The sequence below is a fragment of the Triticum urartu genome, chromosome 6 (genome assembly GCF_003073215.2).
Source record: "Triticum urartu cultivar G1812 chromosome 6, Tu2.1, whole genome shotgun sequence".
In the NCBI taxonomy this organism is placed as follows: Eukaryota; Viridiplantae; Streptophyta; class Magnoliopsida; order Poales; family Poaceae; genus Triticum; species Triticum urartu.
This window is the reverse complement of record NC_053027.1, coordinates 333,384,355-333,406,080: the sequence shown is the minus strand read 5'-3', so window position 1 is coordinate 333,406,080 and position 21,726 is coordinate 333,384,355. Positions and strand designations below refer to the sequence as shown.

At 42.5% G+C, this 21,726-nt stretch overlaps 1 long non-coding RNA gene across 1 annotated transcript; it reads right to left on the bottom strand.

Annotated features, from left to right (window-relative positions):
• Window positions 1-16,901: 16,901 nt before the first annotated feature.
• On the bottom strand, window positions 16,902-21,034 carry LOC125513408. The gene is made up of 6 exons (XR_007285905.1): window positions 20,713-21,034; window positions 20,558-20,619; window positions 18,623-19,620; window positions 18,445-18,543; window positions 18,130-18,304; window positions 16,902-17,220 (listed from the first exon to the last, which is right to left on the bottom strand). It is a non-coding gene; the product is annotated as an uncharacterized LOC125513408 (long non-coding RNA).
• Between the last annotated feature and the right edge of the window lie 692 nt (window positions 21,035-21,726).

Sequence of the window (21,726 nt, the reverse complement as noted above, 5' to 3'; positions counted from 1 at the left end):
CGAAGACTCAAATCATACAAGACGCTCCAAGCAAAACACATTTCATGTGGCGAATAAAAATATAGCTCCAAGTAAAGTTACCGATAGACGAAGACGAAAGAGGGGATGCCTTCCGGGGCATCCCCAAGCTTAGGCTTTTTGGTGTCCTTGGATTTTACCTTGGGGTGCCTTTGGCATCCCCAATCTTAGGCTCTTGCCACTCCTTGTTCCATAATCCATCAAATCCTTACCCAAAACTTGAAAACTTCACAACACAAAACTTAAAAGAAAATCTTCGTGAGCTCCGTTAGTAAAAGAAAACAAACCACCACTTCAAGGTACTGTAATGAAATCATTCTTGATTTATATTGTTGTTAAACCTACTGTATTCCAACTTTTCTATGGTTCATAAACTCTATTACTAGCCATAGATTCATCAAAATAAGCAAACAACACATGAAAAACAGAATCTGTCAAAAACAGAACAATCTGTAGTAATCTGTAGGTCGAATATTCTGGAACCCCAAAAATTCTAAAATAAATTTCTGGACGTGAGTAATTTATCTATTAATCATCTTCAAAAAGAATTAACTAAATAGCACTCTCCAGTAAAAAATGGCATCAATTCTCGCGAGCGCTAAAGTTTCTGTTTTTTACAGCAGGATCAAAAAGACTTTCCCCAAGTCTTCCCAACGGTTCTACTTGGCACAAACACTAATTAAACACAAAAAACACAACAAAAACAGAGGCTAGATAAATTATTTATTACTAAACAGGAGCAAAAAGCAAGGAATAAAAATAAAATTGGGTTGCCTCCCAACAAGCGCTATCGTTTAACGCCCTTAGCTAGGCATAAAAGCAAGGATAGATCTAGGTATTGTCATCTTTGGTATGAAATCCATAAGTGGCTCTCATAATAGATTCATAAGGTAATTTAATTTTATTTCTAGGGAAGTGTTCCATGCCCTTCCTTAATGGAAATTGGAATCTAATATTCCCTTCCTTCATATCAATAATTGCACCAATCGTTCTAAGGAAAGGTCTACCAAGAATAATAGGACATGAAGGATTGCAATCTATATCAAGAACAATGAAATCTACGGCACATAATTCCTATTTGCAACAATAAGAACATCATTAATTCTTCCCATAGGTTTCTTAATGGTGAATCCGCAAGGTGCAAGTTTAGAGAACAATCATCAAATTCACGGAAACCTAGCAAATCACACAAAAGTTTTTGGAATCGTGGAAACACTAGCACCAAAATCACACAAAGCATAGCATTCATGATCTTTAATTTTAATTTTATTGTAGGTTCCCATTCATCATAAAGTTTTCTAGGGATAGAAACTTCCAACTCAAGTTTTTCTTCGTAAGATTGCGTCAAAGCATCAACGATATGTTTAGTAAAAGAGAGAGATTATAAGCAGAGAGAATTTAGCACGGATTGCAACAAGGAAATACAATCTATCAAAGAGAAATTATCATAATTAAATTCCTTGAAATCCAAGATAGTGGGTTCTTTGCTATTTAAAGTTTTAACCTCTTCAATCCCACTTTTAACAATTTTTGCATCAAGATCTAAAAACTCCGAATCATTGGAACGTCTTTTAACTAAAGTTGACTCGTCTCTAGTCCCATAATTATCAAGATTCATATTGCAAAACAAAGATTTAATAGGGGACACATCAATCACTTTAGATCTTCATCCATATTATCCTGAAAACTAGAAGAACACGCTTTCACGGAGCAATCTTTCTTAGCACGCATCCTAGCGGTTCTTTCCTTGCACTCATCAATGGAAATTCTCATGGCTTTGAGAGACTCATTGATATCATGCTTAGGTGGAATAGATCTAAGTTTCAAATAATCAACATCAAGGAAAATTCTATCCACGTTCCTAACCAACTCATCAACCTTAACCAATTTTTCTTCAATCAAAGCATTGAAACTCATTTGCGAAGTAATAAATTCTTTAATTCTAGATTCAAAATCAGAGGGCATCTTATTATAATATCCATAAGAATTGTTGTAGGAATTACCATAATTATTAGAGGAATTACTAGGAAACGGCCTAGGATTAAAATTACCTCTATACGCGTTATTATCAAAATTGTTCCTACTAACAAAATTCACATCCATAGATTCATTATTATTCTCAATCAAAGTAGACAAAGGCATATCATTAGGATCAGTAGGAGCACTCTTATTAGCAAACAATTTCATAAGTTCATCCATCTTTCCACTCAAAACATTAATCTCTTCAATTGCGTGCACTTTTTTACTAGTAGATCTTTTAGTGTGCCATTGAGAATAATTAACCATAATATTATCTAGGAGTTTGGTAGCTTCTCCTAAAGTGATTTCCATAAAAGTGCCTCCCTCGGCCGAATCTAAAAGATTTGTAGAAGCAAAATTCAATCCGGCGTAAATTTTTGTATAATCATCCATAAATTCAAACCATGTGTAGGGCAATTACCTATCATTAATTTCATCCTCTCCCAAGATTGTGCAACATGTTCATGATCAAGTTGCTTAAAATTCATAATATCGTTTCTAAGAGAGATGATCTTACCGGGAGGAAAATACTTAGTGATAAAAGCATCTTTGCACTTATTCCATGAATCAATACTATTTTTAGGCAAATACGAAAACCAAGCTTTAGCACGATCTCTAAGAAAAAACAGAAATAGCTTAAGTTTAACAATATCATTGTCCACATCTTTTTTATTTTTCATATCACACAAATCAACAAATTTGTTTAGATGGGTAGCGGCATCTTCACTAGGAAGGCCAGAAAACGGATCTTTCATGACAAGATTCAGCAAAGCAGTACTAATTTCACAAGATTCAGCATCGGTAAGAGGAGCAACCGGAGTGCTAATAAAATCATTACTATTGGTATTGGCAAAGTCACACAATTTAGTATTATCTTGAGCCATCGTGACAAGCAAGCAACCCAACACACAAGCAAACAAGAAACATGCAAAAGAGGCAAATGAAAAAGAGGTTAACAGAAAAGAGAGGGCGAATAAAACGGCAAGGGTGAAGTGGGGGAGAGGAAAATGAGAGGCATGGCAAATAATGTAATGCGAAGGATAAGAGTTGTGATGGGTACTTGGTATGTCTGACTTGGCATAGATCTCCCCGGCAACGATGCCAGAAATCCTTCTTGCTACCTCTTGAGCAGTGCGTTGGTTTTCTCTTGAAGAGGAAAGGATGATGCAGTAAAGCAGCGTTCTCAGTTTTTGAGAACTAAGGTATCAATCCAGTAGGAGACCACGCGCGACTCACCTCGTACCTACACAAACAAATAAGAACCTCGCAACCAACACTATAAAGGGGTTGTCAATCCCTTCACGGCCACTTGCAAGATGAGATCTGATAGAGATGATAATAATAAGATAAGTATTTTTGGTATTTTTATGATATAGATTGAAAGTAAAGATTGCAAAATAAAATAGATTGGAAACTTGTATGATGGAGAATAGACCCGGGGCCATAGGTTTCACTAGTGGCTTCTCTCAAGATAGCATAAGTATACGGTGGGTGAACAAATTACTGTCGAGCAATTGATAGAAAAGCGAATAATTATGAGAATATCTAGGCATGATCATGTATATAGGCATCACGTCCGTGACAAGTAGACCGACTCCTGCCTGCATCTACTACTATTACTCCACACATCGACCGCTATCCAGCATGCATCTAGAGTATTAAGTTCATAAGAACAGAGTAAAGCGTACAAGATGACATGATGTAGAGGGATAAACTCAAGCAATATGATATAAACCCCATCTTTTTATCCTCGATGGCAACAATACAATACATGTCGTTTCCCTTTCTGTCACTGGATCAAGCACCGCAAGATTGAACCCAAAGCTAAGCACTTCTCCCATTGCAAGAAAGATCAATCTAGTAGGCCAAACCAAACTGATAATTCGAAGAGACTTGCAAAGATAAACCAATCATACATAAAAGAATTCAGAGAAGATTCAAATATTGTTCATAGATAACTTGATCATAAACCCACAATTCATCGGATCTCGACAAACACACCGCAAAAGAAGATTACATCGAATAGATCTCCAAGAGAATCGAGGAGAACTTTGTATTGAGATCCAAAGAGAGAGAAGAAGCCATCTAGCTACTAGCTATGGACCTGAAGGTCTGAAGTAAACTACTCACACATCATCGGAGGGGCCATGGAGTTGATGTAGAGGCCCTCCGTGATCAATGCCCCCTCCGGCGGAGCTCCGGAAAAGGCCCCAAGATGGGATCTCTTGGGTACAGAAGGTTGCGGAGGTGGAAATAGGGTTTCGTGGTGCTCCTGGATGTTTGCGGGGTATGTGAACATATATAGGAGGAAGAAGTAGGTCGGTGGAGCAACGAGGGGCCCACGAGGGGAGGCGCGCCCAGGGGGTAGGCGCCCCCTGCCTCGTGGCCGCCTCGTTGATTGCTTGACGTCCACTCCAAGTCCTCTGGATCACGTTTGTTCCAAAAATCACGTTCCCGAAGGTTTCATTCCGTTTGGACTCCGTTTGATATTCCTTTTCTGCGAAACACTGAAATAGGCAAAAAAAACAACAATTTGGGCTGGGCCTCCGGTTAATAGGTTAGTCCCAAAAATAATATAAAAGTGTAAAATAAAGCCCATTAACATCCAAAACAGATAATATAATAGCATGGAACAATAAAAAATTATAGATACGTTGAGACGTATCAAGGCCATGGAACTGAGATGGGATCCATGTATGAGAACAAAGTGTGGACTTTGGTTGACTTGACCGATGATCGGGAAGCCATCGAGAATAAATGGATCTTCAAGAAGAAGATGACGCTGACGGTAATGTTACTGTCTACAAAGCTCGACTTGTTGCGAAAGGTTTTTGACAAGTTCAAGGAGTTGACTATGATGAGACCTTCTCACCCGTAGCGATGCTTAAGTCCGTCCGAATCATGTTAGCAATTGCCGCATTTTATGATTATGAAATTTGGCAAATGGATGTAAAGACTGCATTCCTGAATGGATTTCTGGAAGAAGAGTTGTATATGATGCAACCTGAAGGTTTTATCGATCCAAAGGTGAACAAAGTGTGCAAGCTCCAGCGATCCATTTATGGACTGGTGCAAGCCTCTCGGAGTTGGAATAAACTTTGATAGTGTGATCAAAGCATATGGTTTTATACAGACTTTTGGAGAAGCCTGTATTTACAAGAAAGTGAGTGGGAGCTCTGTAGCATTTCTAATATTATATGTGGATGACATATTGTTGATTGGAAATGATATAGAATTTCTGGATAGCATAAAAGGATACTTGAATAAGAGTTTTCCAATGAAAGACCTCGGTGAAGCTGCTTATATATTGGGCATCAAGATCTATAGAGATAGATCAAGACGCTTAATTGGACTTTCACAAAGCACATACCTTGATAAAGTTTTGAAGAAGTTCAAAATGGATCAAGCTAAAGAAAGGGTTCTTGCCTGTGTTACAAGGTGTGAAGTTGAGTAAGACTCAATGCCCGACCAGTGCAGAAGATAGAGAGAAAAGGAAAGGTGTTCCCTATGCTTCAGCCATAGGCTCTATCATGTATGCAATGCTGTGTACCAGACCTGATGTGTGCCTTGCTATAAGTTTAGTCAGGGAGGTACCAAAGTAATCCAGGAGTGGATCACTGGACAGCGGTCAAGAACATCCTGAAATACCTGAAAAGGACTAAGGATATGTTTCTCGTTTATGGAGGTGACAAAGAGCTCGTCGTAAACGGTTACGTCGATGCAAGCTTTGACACTGATCCGGATGACTCTAAGTCACAAACCGGATACGTATTTATATTGAATGGTGGAGCTGTCAGTTGGTGCAGTTCAAGCAAGAGCGTCGTGGCGGGATCTACGTGTGAAGCGGAGTACATAGCTGCTTCGGAAGCAGCAAATGAAGGAGTCTGGATGAAGGAGTTCATATCCGATCTAGGTGTCATACCTAGTGCATCGGGTCCAATGAAAATCTTTTGTGACAATACTGGTGCAATTGCCTTGGCAAAGGAATCCAGATTTCACAAGAGAACCAAGCACATCAAGAGACGCTTCAATTCCATCGGATCAAGTCCAGGTGGGAGACATAGAGATTTGCAAGATACATACGATCTGAATGTTGCAGACCCGTTGACTAAGCCTCTTCCACGAGCAAAACATGATCAGCACCAAGGCTCCATGGGTGTTAGAATCATTACTGTGTAATCTAGATTATTGACTCTAGTGCAAGTGGGAGACTGAAGGAAATATGCCCTAGAGGCAATAATAAAGTTATTATTTATTTCCTTATTTCATGATAAATGTTTATTATTCATGCTAGAATTGTATTAACCGGAAACATAATACATTTGTGAATACATAGACAAACAGAGTGTCACTAGTATGCCTCTACTTGACTAGCTCGTTGATCAAAGATGGTTATGTTTCCTAACCATAGACATGAGTTGTCATTTGATTAACGGGATCACATCATTAGGAGAATGATGTGATTGACTTGACCCATTCCGTTAGCTTAGCACTTGATCGTTTAGTTATTGCTATTGCTTTCTTCATGACTTATACATGTTCCTATGACTATGAGATTATGCAACTCCCGATACCGGAGGAACACTTTGTGTGCTACCAAACGTCACAACGTAACTGGGTGATTATAAAGGTGCTCTACAGGTGTCTCCGATGGTACTTGTTGAGTTGGCATAGATCGAGATTAGGATTTGTCACTCCGATTGTCGGAGAGGTATCTCTGGGCCCTCTCGGTAATGCACATCACTATAAGCCTTGCAAGCAATGCAACTAATGAGTTAGTTGCGGGATAGTGCATTAAGGAACGAGTAAAGAGACTTTCTGGTAACGAGATTAAACTAGGTATTGAGATACCGACGATTGAATCTTGGGCAAGTAACATACGATGACAAAGGGAACGACGTATGTTGTTATGCGGTTTGACCGATAAAGATCTTTGTAGAATATGTAGGAGCCAATATGAACATCCAGGTTCCGCTATTGGTTATTGACCGGAGACGTGTCTCGGTCATGTCTACATAGTTATCGAACCCGTAGGGTCCGCACACTTAACGTTCGGTGATGAATCAGTATTATGAGTTTATGTGATTTGATGTATCGAAGGTAGTTCGGAGTTTCAGATGAGATCGGGGACATGACGAGGAGTCTCGCAATGGTCGAGACGTAAAGATCGATATATTGGACGACTATATTCGGACATTGGAAAGGTTCTGAGTGATTCGGGTATTTTTCGGAGTACCGGGGAGTTACGGGAATACGGGGAAGAAGTATTGGGCCTCATGGGCCAAGTGGTGGAAGAGAGGAGGCAGGGCGCGCGACCCCCTAGCCCAAACCGAATTGGACTAGAGGGGGCCCCCTTTCCTCCTTACCTCCCTCTCATTCCTTCTCCCCTCCCCCCTTCCTTTCCTCCTCCTAATAGGAGTAGGAAAGGGGAGTCCTACTCCTACTAGGAGGACCCCTCCTCCTCCTGGCGCGCCCTACCGGGGCCGACCAGCCTCCCCTTTGATCCTTTATATACGGGGGCAGGGGGGCACCCTAGAACATACAAGTTGATCATTGATCCCTTAGCCGTGTGCGGTGCCCCCCTCCACCATAATCCACCTCGATCATATCGTAGCGGTGCTTAGGCAAAGCCCTGCGTCGGTAGCAACATCATCATCGTCATCACGCCGTCGTGCTGACGGAACTCTCCTGTGAAGCTCTGCTGGATCGGAGGTCGTGGGACATCATCGAGTCGAATGTGTGCTGAACTCAGAGGCGTCGTGCGTTCGGTACTTGGATCGGTCGGATCGGGAAGACGTTCGACTATATCAACCGCGTTCTCATAACGCTTCCACTTACAGTCTACGAGGGTACGTGGACGATACTCTTCCCTCTCGTTGCTATGCATCACCATGATATTGCGTGTGTGTAGGAAAATTTTGAAATTACTACGTTCCCCAACAATAAATGACCAGTATAACAACCAAATATAGCCATTGAAAACTAGACAGAGTCTCACTGCAACCAACCTAACAACCAAATAGAGATAAACATGGCATATGCTTGAAAACTGGGCAAATGCTCACTGCAACCAACCTAACAAGCAGATAAAGATAAACAAGGCATCTGCTTGATAACTGGACAAATGCTCACTGCAACCAAACTAAGAACCAAATACAGATAAACAAGGCATCTCCTTGATAACTGGACAAATGCTAAAAAAAGCACCCTAACAACCAAATACAGATAAACAAGGCATCTCCTTGATAACTGGACAAATGCTAAAAAAAGCACCCTAACAACCAAATACAGATAAACAAGGCATCTGCTCGATAACTGGAAAAATGCTCACTCCAACCAACCTAACAACCAAATACAGATAAACAAGGCATCCACTCACTATAAACAACCAAATATAGACATTTGTGAAACTGAAGTGGATAATTCATACTTAAACATCATAGACCTATTGAACAATACATTTTTGCATAACTGAAATAATTAAACACGGCACAGTTAAAGCACCGCACGACAAATGCTACAAAAAGGGTAAGGGTTGACAAGCTAGAGAAGGTTAGATTTGCTGATAGAATGTTTCCTCACATTTCATGGACGGGATCATTCTAGTTGGAAGAGCATAGACCCATGGTGCGCTCTCTGATGTCACATATGGGTTGTTTCACCTTGGAAGAACCTTCGTGGGTGCCCTCCTCGTGGTCGTGGTCATGGTTGATGAGATCTGATTTGGCAATTGAGGATCCCAAGCCACCGCCGTAGAACGTGTCCTTCAGAAATGACAAGATGGGCTCGATGGCGTATCACGCTCGCAAATCCTTGACCGCTTGTCAGAGGAGATCAGCATTAGGGCCGTTGAAGAGATCAACGGCGGCTGAACCAGAGGGGTTGGGGATGGACCACTCCTGTCACATGGCCCGCTGAAAGCCGCCGGTGTGGACGAGCTTGATGTCGTAGCCAGCTTTCCTGAGATACAGTGATACGCTAGCCCGCTGACATGAAGCCTTCGGCATGGCAACGTAGTCAACGCCTTCGCCGGCTTCTGTGGCGACGTGTTGCTCCGGGATCGACAGGTCGGGGCAAACGGCGGCCACCTCGCCAACGTCCACCGGAGAGGCCATGATAAACCTCTTCTTGCCCAAACGCGCGTTGAGCTCCCCGGGATACGTGGTCGAGCTTAGGGTGCGACATTCTGGAGCAGGGGATGTGGATCTGGCGGGGAGGAACACCACATGCCTCATCTAAAAACTCAGGGGGAGTGGGGCGATGGTATGGGAATCGCTGGGTAACCTGAACTTTATTATCTAAGGTAGGAAGAACAAGCAGACCGGCAGGGGTTGACAGCGGCGTTGGCGGCGCGCCGCGAGCTAACCCTGATTATAACATGTTTAATATATCTAACCTAGGAGGAGGGGGATGGTGTTTGAGGATATGCCACGGCTACTGAAATTTTAGTAATGGTGGGTGGATGGTGGTGGACGAGGGAGGGCGACGGTTCAAATGCCTCGCTACTACAATTTTACTATAAGGTCGGTACTGGATGAGTGTGGGTGACAGTTGAAATATGGCGGCTACTAAAATTTGGGTAAAGGAATTGATGCGGGGAGGGAGTGTACAAGATCGCGCACAGTTAAATAACAATAAGCGTGTATGATAATATGGAAAAGTGGCGCAGATCCACAGATTTTTGCAACGCTCAAGGTGGGTAGTTTATTTTTTATATTTCTAGCTAGCTGGTCTATCGCACAGGGTTCGTCCTAATTTCCAAATAAACTTACCCGCCTTTAGCTTGCACAGGTGGTGGTTTTACAGTGCACTTGCATCGCACACGGTTAAGCCAGTACCTCCACCCTTTGCTCGCGCTTGCGTGGTCGTGGTGATTTCAGCCCACTTGAATCGCACACGGTTGAGCCAGTACCTCCACCTTAATTTTCTCACGCTTGTGCGGTTGTGGTGATTTCAGCGCACTTGCATCACACACGGTTGAGCTAGTACCTCCACCTTAATTTGCTTGCGATCGCGCAGGCATGTTGATTCACATCGCACTTGTATCACACACGGTTAAGATATTATACCCCGTGTCCGTTGAGGGTCATCAGAGTCTTTGCAACAAAAAATAATGTTAGAGAGGGTCAAAAGGTAGCCACACCAACATGTGGCCCAAATATATATGAGTGAAAAGGGTTGTCTGTGATGTTCAAAATTCCAATGCACAACTTTGACCCCGCGGGCCCACGGTTGGGCGCGTTGTTGATGATCGATGAGAGGGGCCAGAAGTCAAGAACCACTTGGAGTTGGAAGTGGCCAAATTATGTACGAATATTGGGGATATTTAAAACTTTAAATACACAATGCATAACTTTGGTGGCACCTACCTCGCAAACCCGAAAGCACCCTAACAACCACCTAGCTAGGATATATATAATGACATAATGTCGTACCTAGCTAGGATGCTTGGACCACCACCTCCCACTTCAGGTCAGTGGGGTGGATGCACGTAATGATCGATACTTTGGTCATACATGCATGTCACCATGACCTACCATAAGACGGACCAATGAATCTATCGTTTGGTCAAATGACAATTGTTGTTGTCGATAAACCGCTTAGTCCAATAGATTGAACCATCATAAAAATCACATGAGAGGGACCACAAAACCAGCACCTCTTGCATGCGGCCCAAAATGATGTACATTGGGAAGGGGTGATGTGTGTTTTCAATATAGAATAATGTACAATTTAGATGTGGTGCCTACCTCTTGATACAGTCAACAACATGAATGCAAGGTAGTTAAGGACGAGATACGCAGGGTTTGATGTAGGTCGAACCTAGCAATCCGAGCATCTGGGAGTGAATCCTGACAACGTATGAGGTCGAGCTTTGGTTGACCGACATTTGATGGTGACCGACCGTAACACAAACCAGGATGAATCCATTCATGGCCAACACATATCCCTCATTATCAGTCAAAGGGATGATATATATACACTCGGGGAGCCCACAGATATCCGTGTCGTCACAAAAAACCGCACAAGGGAGATGTGGTCGATCAGAAGACCCCATATACACTACATGCGGCCCGAAAATATGTATGGGTACGATGGTGTATGATGTGTTTAAATCCCAAATGCACAACTTCGATGGGCCACCAACTACAGTACAAACCAAAAACCGTACCCGACTCCAAGCCTGGTTCTATACGTACGATGTCAGTTTCCCAACTTCGAGGCGGCAGCGGCGGGGGGGGGGGCGTCCCACGCATGCGCTCAAACTTTATTTTGTCTACCATGGGACACGTCTATATATATATCTATACATCTATACACCTATATAGCGTGCGAATAACTTTGAAAGTTGCTCGTTGGATGAAGCCAATTCGACGGTACAGAGATGGCAGATCCGAGCACTACTAGCCGTTGGATATCATCTACATTCCACCAGATTCTGCCACATGTACAATCTAGAAGACTCCATGGTTGAACTTAAGCATAATGGACAAACCTCAAAATACAAGCACTTCCCCTTTGTCCTCTAGAGTCTTCCATATCTTAATTGCCCAATTTTTTTTTCTAAATGAATTGTCACTTTTTGTTTTTACCTTTACAATGCACAATTCCATGAATCTTAAAATAGATTTTTTTATAAAACTAATTGATTTTGGATGAGATGAACTATAATAATTAAACGAACATCTACATCATGCATATCTGGGAGAAGAGACGGGAAACCGATGAGAGGAGTGGCGAGAAACGGTAGCCTGTTTTGAATGGAAACCTAGTAGAGAAGGAAGCGTGAGGCTACACGACGCATGCGCACAGTGCTTACCCATGTACTGCATCTGCTACCGAAAGGGCTCACAGCTGTCGTTCGATCTGGGAGCATCCAATGGTGCTCACGTACGATCTGTGGGGTTTGGGTTCTGGCCAGTCAGAACGCACGACTCAGATCGGGTGCGTAGTGGGGGGGGATCATACGGAAACCAACATTCGGTGGAAACCAGTGAAAACCACGACAAAAAGATGTTTTAAAGTTTCAATTTTTTTTGAAAAAATGCGGGATGTTAAGAGGATGATGTCCCATGTTTTATTGCCACACAAAATTTCAAGTTGAAACACATTACGCGATGTGAGCTATGAAAAAGACAAAATCAGCATTGAATAGTGCCGAATAGTAATGTCACTATTTAGGGCTGAGTTTGTCTTTTTCATAGCTCACATCTCGTAATGTTATTCAACTTGAAATTTTGTGTCGCAATAAATCATCACCTTCTTAACATGCCACATTTTTTTTCTTCATATTTTTATGAAACTTTAAAATATGGTTTCCACGAAGTTTTCATTGAATATCGGCTTTCGTGAGTGAACCATGTGCTATTTGAAAACATTTCGTGAGAAGAATGTCGGTTTTTAAATCCCCGTAAATCCAAAACTAAGCCAAAAATCGTGAAACCTGCCATGGTATCATGACATGGCACTTATATGTCAAGGAATTTTTTCGTCCATTGTGGCGCAAGATTATTACAAGCCTCTTAAAAATCGGAGCTTCTCTCAACGAAGCCTCATGATTCTGATAGGGAAACGTGTCCCCCTTGTGGGCAAAATGTAATCACTGCCTCTTTTTGCCTTGTATTTTCTTCTACGGGAAACATGGAACGGCATGATATCTGTGCTGAAATTTAAACTTATTCAGGGTTCGTTTGGCCTTTTTATACAGTAATTGAGTTTCCTAGGCATTTAATGTCCATAATTGAAATATAAACTACAAATACATGCTCCAGTTCACCAAAATGGCTACAAAAATTATACATGTGTCCTTGGGTGCATGTTTAGGTCCCATGCCAGGAATGGGAACGAATTACAACCGTACCGATGTCATGGCTCATCCTCAAACATTTCGAATCTTGGTTTTTAAGTACCCATAAATCCTAAACTCACTAGAAAGTCATCAAAGGTGGCATGGTGTCACGTCATGGCACATATATGTCATGGTAAAAACATTGTCCAATTTGGGCCAAGCTTTATTACAAACCTCTTACAGAAACTGGAGCTTCTCTCGAAGAAGCCTCATGGTTTTGATAGGCAAACGTGTCCCCCTTGTGGGCAAAACGTAATCACTGCATCTTTTTGCCTTGTATTTTCTTCCATGGGCAACATGGAACGACATGATACCCGTGCTGAAATTTAAAATTATTCAAGGTTCGTTTGCCCTTTTTATAAACTAATTGAGTTTCCTAGGCATTTAATGTCCATAATTCGAATCTGAACTACAAATACATCCTCCAGTTCACTAAAATGTCTAGAAAAATTATACATGTGTCCTTGGGTGCATGTTTAGGTCTCATGCCAGGAATAGGAACGAATTACAACCGTACCGGTGTCCTGGCTCATCCTTAAACATTTCGAATCTCGGTTTTTAAGTCCCCATAAATCCTAAACTCACCAGAAAGTCATCAAAGGTGGCATGGTGTCACGTCATGGCACATATATGTCATGGTAAAAACATTGCCAATTTGGGCCAAGCTTTATTACAAACCTCTTACAAACCGGAGCCTGTCGCAAGAACTCTCGTGGTTTCGATAGGGAAACGTGTCCCCTTGTGGGCCAAACGATAATCACTCGCTCTTCTAGCCTCGTATTTTTTTCTACACACGACACGGAACAACTGGAGATTCGCACTGAACTTTGAAATTATTCAGGGTTCGTTTGACCTTTTTTATTCATTAATTGATTTTTCTAGGCATTTAATGTCCATAATTCAAATCCGAACTACAAATACATGATCTAGTGCATCAAAATTTCTAGAAAAACCGTACATGTTTCCTTGGGGTGCATGTTTAGGTCCCATGGAATGAATGGGAACGAATTCAACCATCTCGCTATCCTGGCTTGGCCACAAACATTGCGAATCTCGATTTTTAAATCTCTCTAAATCCAAAACTCACTAGGAAATCATGAAACTTGGCATGGTGTCACTACATGGTACATATAATTGTCCAATTTGGGCGAAGCTATATTACAAGCCTTTTACAAACCGGAGTCTGTCGCAACCCTCATGATTCCAGTAGGGCTACATGCCCCTCTTGTGGGCGAAACAATAGTCGCTGCCTCTTCTCACCTTGAACTTTGTTTTCTACAGGCAACATAGAGTAACAAGAGTGTCAGGCTGAAATTTGGAACCGTTTAGGGTTCGTTTGGCCATTGTATATATATTACTGATTACTAAGTTTTCTGTGCATTTAGTGTAGTCCATAATTCAAATTTGAACTACAACCACATGCTCCAATGAAACAAAATGGGTGGGAAATCATACATGTGTCATTGGGTGCATGTTTAGGTCTCGTTTAAGGAATAGGAATGAATTACAAACTTGTCGTCGTCCTGAAACATTGAGAATCTCGGTTTTTAAATCCCAGTAAATCAAAAAGTCACCCAAAAACATGAAACTTGGCATGGTTTCATGACATGGCACATATATGCCGTGGTAAAAAAACCTTCCAGTTTGAGAAGAGGCGCACACATTAGTTGCAAACGAAGTCCTTTTTGAAACAAAAAACTAACACGTTAATATCGCAAACAGTTGTATTATATTAACCATGTCAAAATTTAATCATACTCAGTGGCGTGCGTGCAACTGTTTGGTTAGACGGGACGAGCACGAGAAGTCCGCCATGCAGGCTCGACGGGATGTGTGCGAGCAGTCCGCCGCGCAGGCTCGACGGGACTCGTGCATCCTGTCCACCTCGCAGGCTCGATGGGACACGTGCGAGCAGCAAGGCCACCCATGCTTACCGGGAAGCGAGCTCTTTGGCCTCCATGCACCAGCCGCCGCCCGCCTCGCTCACAACTTCTCTATTAATGGGTTAATTAAAGCACCTGGACGGATGGTGTTTGCTTGTGATCCCATGGCAACATTTGCTTTGTTCGTGTTTTCAACTCATATTCCGCCCTAATTTAAATTGCCACATAAGGCAACGGATAATACGACCACAAATAAAATGGCAACGAATAATACGACGACAAATTTACAATGGTGCATATAATAGTTGTCTTACATATTCTAGATAATTTAAAATGCCACATGCGGCAAAGCCCGGAAGACACGGGGGCAAGAGAAGAAGGAAATTGCAGACAATGATGTGGGTCGCTACTGTCTCTACTTGTCGATGGATCACCGAGCGGCGAAATCCTCCAGCTCATTCTTCAATTCCTCACAACTTTGCTTGAAAGAAGCCACAGATTCCTCCACCTCCTACTCGCACTCGATCCGGAGCTTCCTCAAGCCACCCCTCAGTTCCTCGACGACCGCTTTTAGCGTCATCTCCGAGGCACTGCTCTGCTCATGCAGCATCTTCCAGCCGGCGGCCTCCTCCTCCTTCTCAGCGACCAACTTGAAGAGCTTCGCATTGTCACCCATGAGTTGCTCGACGAGGCCGGTCGCCTTGTCAACCGAGGCATCGCTGATCTTGAGCAGCTTCAGCAAGCCGTCGACCAGCTGCTGCTGGGTACTGACGCTAGCGTGAATGTCGTCATCATCGGTGAAGGACTTCAGGAACGCCGGCTCGTCGCGATGGCCGATGCCATGAATGCACTTGTGAGAGCCCTCGTGTGCCCGTGAGAGCTCGTTCGAGGGCTCCGCAGTGCACCGGGACATCTCTGCTGCGGCTGCGGCTTCGCGGCAGGACCTCTCTAATGCTTCCACGGCCTTGGTCTTTGCTGCCTGGTTATATGTCCACCCTAAACTCCTCCTATCGGTCATGGCGGAACAACTTGACAGAAAAAACCAGTTTTGTGGGTGATGAGGAGAGGAACTGTGAAGTAATTTTCGAGTGGGTAGTTTTTATAGCCCGATGCTAAGTGTGAACACATATTAGTTTGATAGGTGTGAACAGATTTGCAATTACTTATTGCGTTGTAATCAGCAATGTGACGAGAAACACGGTCAAAATTTATTGATGGCAGAAGGTTGACCACTTGGTTCCTCGCCGTTGAGGCGGCCGTGGCACGCTCCGCTCTGGCATCCTGCGCGCACTCTGCTCGCCGTTGAGGCAATGTTACAATGGCAATGGTTAATAATTCTTAATAATTGTCTTACATATTTAGGATAATTTAAAATGCCAAATGTGGCAAGGCCCAGAACACTCACGACCTACATATGCATACAATTATAATAAAACATAAGCTAAAAGGTTGAGTTGGTGGGCTTCCGACGATGGTCTTCTCAGACTCCACGATCAGCATAGCACCCTTGCGACCGTTCACTCTGAGTGTCCCGACCCGACTCCGCCTACGGATCTGCTGGCGCTGAGAGGCTCTTGGGGCTGCTGGGCCTCTTCCAGAAGAGCTTGACATCGTGCAATCGCGCGCATGACAACTCCGCGCACTACACCACGACACTCAAAACAGCGTCAAAGAATCTATCAGCAAAGGTCACCTAAGGCGACACATTTAGTGTCGGCAAAGACCTTTCCTGACAGAAAGGAGTTGCCGCCTATAGTCCTGCCGGGAAAGGTCTTTGCCGACAGATAAATCTAGGCCGACAGACAGTATGACGCCATTTGTGAGATCTACACCGACAGACATTTCTACACCAACAGACAACTCTATGCCGACAGATCATCTGTTAGTGTGATATGCCGACAGATTGTGCGACGTGCATTTCTACGTCGACAGTTTGTCTATCAATGCGCTATGCCGACAGTTTGTGTGACGTCAGATACTTCTACCAACACATTTGCTTGCCAGTGTTCTACATTTCAGCACAAATGCAAATGCACAATATTTTGAATGCAATTACATTCATAATATTAAACTCATGTTCAATATGCAATACATACAAACAATTGCACTCTTCTATTCATCACAAGATATCGTTGACCAATGCATTCATTCACTATATATAGAAGATTCATTAGTTTTCTTCACTCAAGTTAGCTACAACCATTATGGAAATGCACAAGTCACATATACAAGAGAGGCATGTTACAAACATAATGGCCAAAGTTCATAAGAGACCAAGTGCTTGTTCACTGGACTGCTACTGCTACAGAATATTATGGAAGACCAACTCTTTAATTGCCAAACCAAATCAACTTCCGTATGAACAAAATGTGTCATCCATGTTCTCAACAAAAGCAATCACGAGAACATCTTCAATCAGCCAGTGGACTTGCTACTTTCTACCATTTGTCCCTACAAAAGAACTCATATGTTTCAGCAATCTTTGAAATAATACAATGTATTCAAATTTATGAGTTGCCTTCGAGTCCAAAGGTCTAAGAAATAAGCATTATTACATATACATGTACCAACAGTCATATATGTAATAGTGTACTTGGTGAAAACAAGTCAATTTAAAAGACATCACTTGTGTTGCGGTTCATGCATGCTATGAAACATTTTGTGGTATACAATAGGGGTTCGCATATGTTGTTTTCTGCTATGGTTAAAATCCTAAAACTAAACAGATGCTGCAATAGGCTACGACACCTATGTTTACCTAAAAAAGGAGTCAGGTGTAATCCTAACATGTGGACTGAACTAAATATGCTTCGCAGAAAAATAATGGTCAAGTATTTTTTTTGTGGCTGATCTTTAAAAGAGAGCAAGCTTCAGTTTAGCTACTAGGAATTGCACACTGACAGACAATTGTACCACTGACCGTATTTGAACAAATATGCAAGCAAACATTCAGTTTAGCTTGCGTACTAAATCACATATTTAGCCTGCATACTATTTGCATGACAATGGCGGTTGCGTTGCACACATAAACGTAGAAACCAAACATTCTATGTTCTACTATAGCCCAGATTTAGTATCACCTTATCGTGCCCTTAATTCTTATCTATTTCTGAATAGAAACTAGATACTCTAGTAGCCTCATGCATCATCTATTTATAATGACACTACAAACTGCACTACATGTGTTTAGTTATGATGCATGAAACCTGACAAGAAAAATGCAAAGATTGCCCAAAAGAAGAATCATATTGTTTAGCTCAAACTGAGGACCCTTTTCCCCATTCTGAACCTATCTCTTCCTACCCAAGCATCAAGCGAAACATGGCAATGCCAACTCATGGAAAAAAGTAAGAATAATACCTAGTGTTTCCACATTTCTGATGCCTTGAGAAAAGAGAACTTGATGCATCTCTCCAATTTATCATTGCATTTTTTCTGTGCGCCCTAGTAGAGTAGAAACTTGTTCATCTTGTCGATGAAATTGAATTTCCATTGCAAGTGTTGTTGGTGGTTCAGCTGTTTCTTCAGGTTGTTTCTGCAAAAAAATAGAGCAAATGAGGCACCTAATTTATTTCTACAATGAAGTCAGTGCAATGTATACTTGTCATCGATTAATATGCAGTCACGTGCATGGCTGTACTAAAGAAAAACACATGATGTGTATGTGTGACTAACAATTAGTGTCTCCGCTTGTGCGGTAGGAACTCCAATTTTACGTGTATGTGCTCTGACAAATATTTCATCTCTCTGCATGTCATAACCAAGTTCTTCAGCCTGCAACAATTTTTTCCCTAATAATTAGAAAACCAACTAATCGGATGCATAACTTTCAAAAAGAGGTGCTTGAGTTTACCAATTCATGCCTGCTACGAGCATAGCTCTTGATGCCAGCTACACTTTGCAATGACAACTCCGAATAAACTTAATTATTGGCTCGCTGGGACGAGCCGCCTACTTCCCCAGAGGGCCTCATGTTTTCTCCCAATGCTAAATATTTTCTTTTTATTTCAACAAGAGCTCTCAACTTACTTTTGTTTTCTGCAATACTTGCAAGCCTCGATTGTTCATATGCTGGGAGCTCACTTCCACCTCTTGTTCCTTCCATCTTTTCTCCTGCAAGTAGCACATATCAGACCATGATGCTTAATAAAAAATAGTGCAAAATATGCATACTGAGCAAATTATGTGATGAGTTAAATACATGGCAACAACTTTTATCGAGAAGCAGCAGGTTAAAACTGCACTATCCACCAAACAACTTCGTGTGAATTAGTAGTATAATTAAGAAACATAGTTATGAAAATATAGATAGGAGAAGTGGACATTCATTACTAATATACATACCAAATAGAAAAAATGTAAATAGTAGGGCGCCAAGGAAGAACAAACTGAGACTAGAGAAATGCAATTTTCCATTACCCCTTTTATCCCTACAATTTCGTGACTATGATTTCTGAAGTTTACGGAGATCTCCACTTGAGCAGACTAAAACAGAAGTTAAAATAAGATATGCCACAAACAGACTTGAGCAGAGAGTAAATGGAGGCTATGTTAGCAGATTCAGAAGGTTTCTTGATTTAGTAAACATTAAACTTGTGATCCCTGAGACAACAAACAAGTAGAAATAATGAGCACCTAGATTAGAAGTCTACTGGTTAGGAGTGAAAGAACAAGAAGATATCCAGTACAAGAAAAAGGAAATTCAGAGGCATGAGAAATATGTTTGAGCTCCTTCTAGAACTGCACAGAAATGGAGGTAGTGGTTCAGAAGTGTGCTCATCTCCTCCTCCTCATTCTTTCTCTATGCCTTGAGCTCATTCTGGAGCTGGTTTGCATCAACCTTTTGTAATCCTGTGGCACAAGAGTTGAATCCATTAATTGGTACATAGATAGATAAAAACACGTGACTGAAATTCTGAAACTGAAGCAACATCGATACAAGTAGCGCAGAAAAAGAAAAAAATATTAAATTGGTTTATCATTAATTACTTTATTGTGCAAATTAATTGTCAGAGTTTGGAGCTGTTACAGAAATGCATGTCCTGTTTTAGAGCTAGCACTCAGGAAATAACATGTCCAAATTATCAAAAGGGAAATATGTGTGATATGAACTCTGAAGCAATAACAACAATCTTAGACAAGCCGAGGAATAAACTAGCAGATGGTTTACAATATAATCCGTTGCCAAGCTATATAACACCCCCCGTAAATTTGGGCTGCATGTATAACAAAAGGAAAGGCAAGTAGGTCAACATACAGCGGAAGCAACTAATGGCCACCACACCCCATAATCTCTCTCTTCATTTTTTAGTCTCTAAAATAAATAAATAATGATTGTGAAATCTGAGGCACAACCGAAGGAAAAGCAAATTCACATAATCATTTAAAACTTCCCATACACTACATACAGAGTCCAACTTTTAGTGTTAATATTGACCTTATAACATGTTCTGTACAAAGATGCAAACTGCAATACTAATTTCACAATTTCCCACCGGCACTTTTGGAATGTGAGTTGCTAATTAACGACAGGCACAATGGCCTTCTAGGAAACTAAATGTACATACTACATCGGGTAAATTTTCCAAATACAGGTGGCCAACATAATTTATTCAGTCTGAAACTTAAGGTGCTGCAAAGGATTGTGCTTCATTGGTTCAAGAGAAGGAAATTTGGATTGTGGGACCTCTCCTTTTCTCACCCCTGAAGAAATAATTACTGTTGTGCAGTAAGCAAATTCAGGCCGGAGGAAGGAGACGAATAGAAGGGGAGAGAAGAAAATGCTTACATTTGTCCATGGCGTCAGAGTAGCGGCGTCCCCGGAAGGGAAGAAGCAAGCACATAGAGCACCTGCGTGCGGGCGTGAGGAAACCACATCAGGAAGGGGAGAGGCAAAAACAAAACTAACCAACAGCCCGGGGGAGAGAGGGGCAGGGAGGAGACCTTCCATGGCGGCTGCCGGTGCGTGGTTGTGGAGAATGGAGCCATAGGTGGATCTGGCGCTGGGAGCAGAGGAGCTCGACGTCGGAAGGCGCTGGCTGATCTAGGTGCGCCAGGGCCGCCGCCTGACCTGCTTCGGTCGCGGTGGATCTCCTGCTTTGGGAGGCGCCGTTGGTGGTGGGAGAGGCGGCAGCGTGAGCAAATCGGCCGGCAAGTCAGGGGCCGGCGGCGGCAGGTGACCTGGGTTTAGGTTTAGGTTTAGGTGGGAGAGTGTGTGGCGTGGGAGGAAGAGAAAGAGTTTTTTTTAGTTGAAGATGGGTGGCCGGGCGGAGAAGGAGATAAGATGGGCCTAGCCAAAATTTTGGAGTCTCTCGCGCGCAAAACTTGTCCCGCGTGGCTCGGTCCAAACATACGCCGACATTTTTTCTATCGCCAAGCAACGGCGACGGATAATCTAACAGCCAAAAAAGCATACGCTGACACATTGTATGTCCGCACATCTTTAAGCATTAATGACACATAGAATGTCATCACTCTAGAGCAACTCTCACAATCGATGTGTCGTTATTGTTTTTTGATAGACAATGTGTCGCTAATGTACACTTATGCCAACAGATGCGTGTCGTCATTGTAGTGTCGTGGTGTAGTGGCGGAACCGCTCCATTTCCATGTTTCTAGCCTGGTAGCAAATTCCGTCGATCACCTGCATCCTCAGGATATCACGTTGGCGATGTTATACTTCGTTGGGGACATCAACTCTGCCAAGGATGTCCTCGAGCCTGGCCACCACATCATCGGGATCGAGGTTGACACGGCCGCCGCGGCAATGATGAAGCCACAGGCTGCCTTTGGCTTGACTGAATCGCAGAGGTCCTCTTGCCCATTCCTTGCGGGGCATCAGGCTCTGGATGAGCACTAGTGACGACGGTTCTTCGGGTGGGTCGTCGATCATGCCGCCGAGCAGCTCTGGCTCTTTTGCACGGTGGATGGCAAACTGCTCATCACACCTCCTCTTGC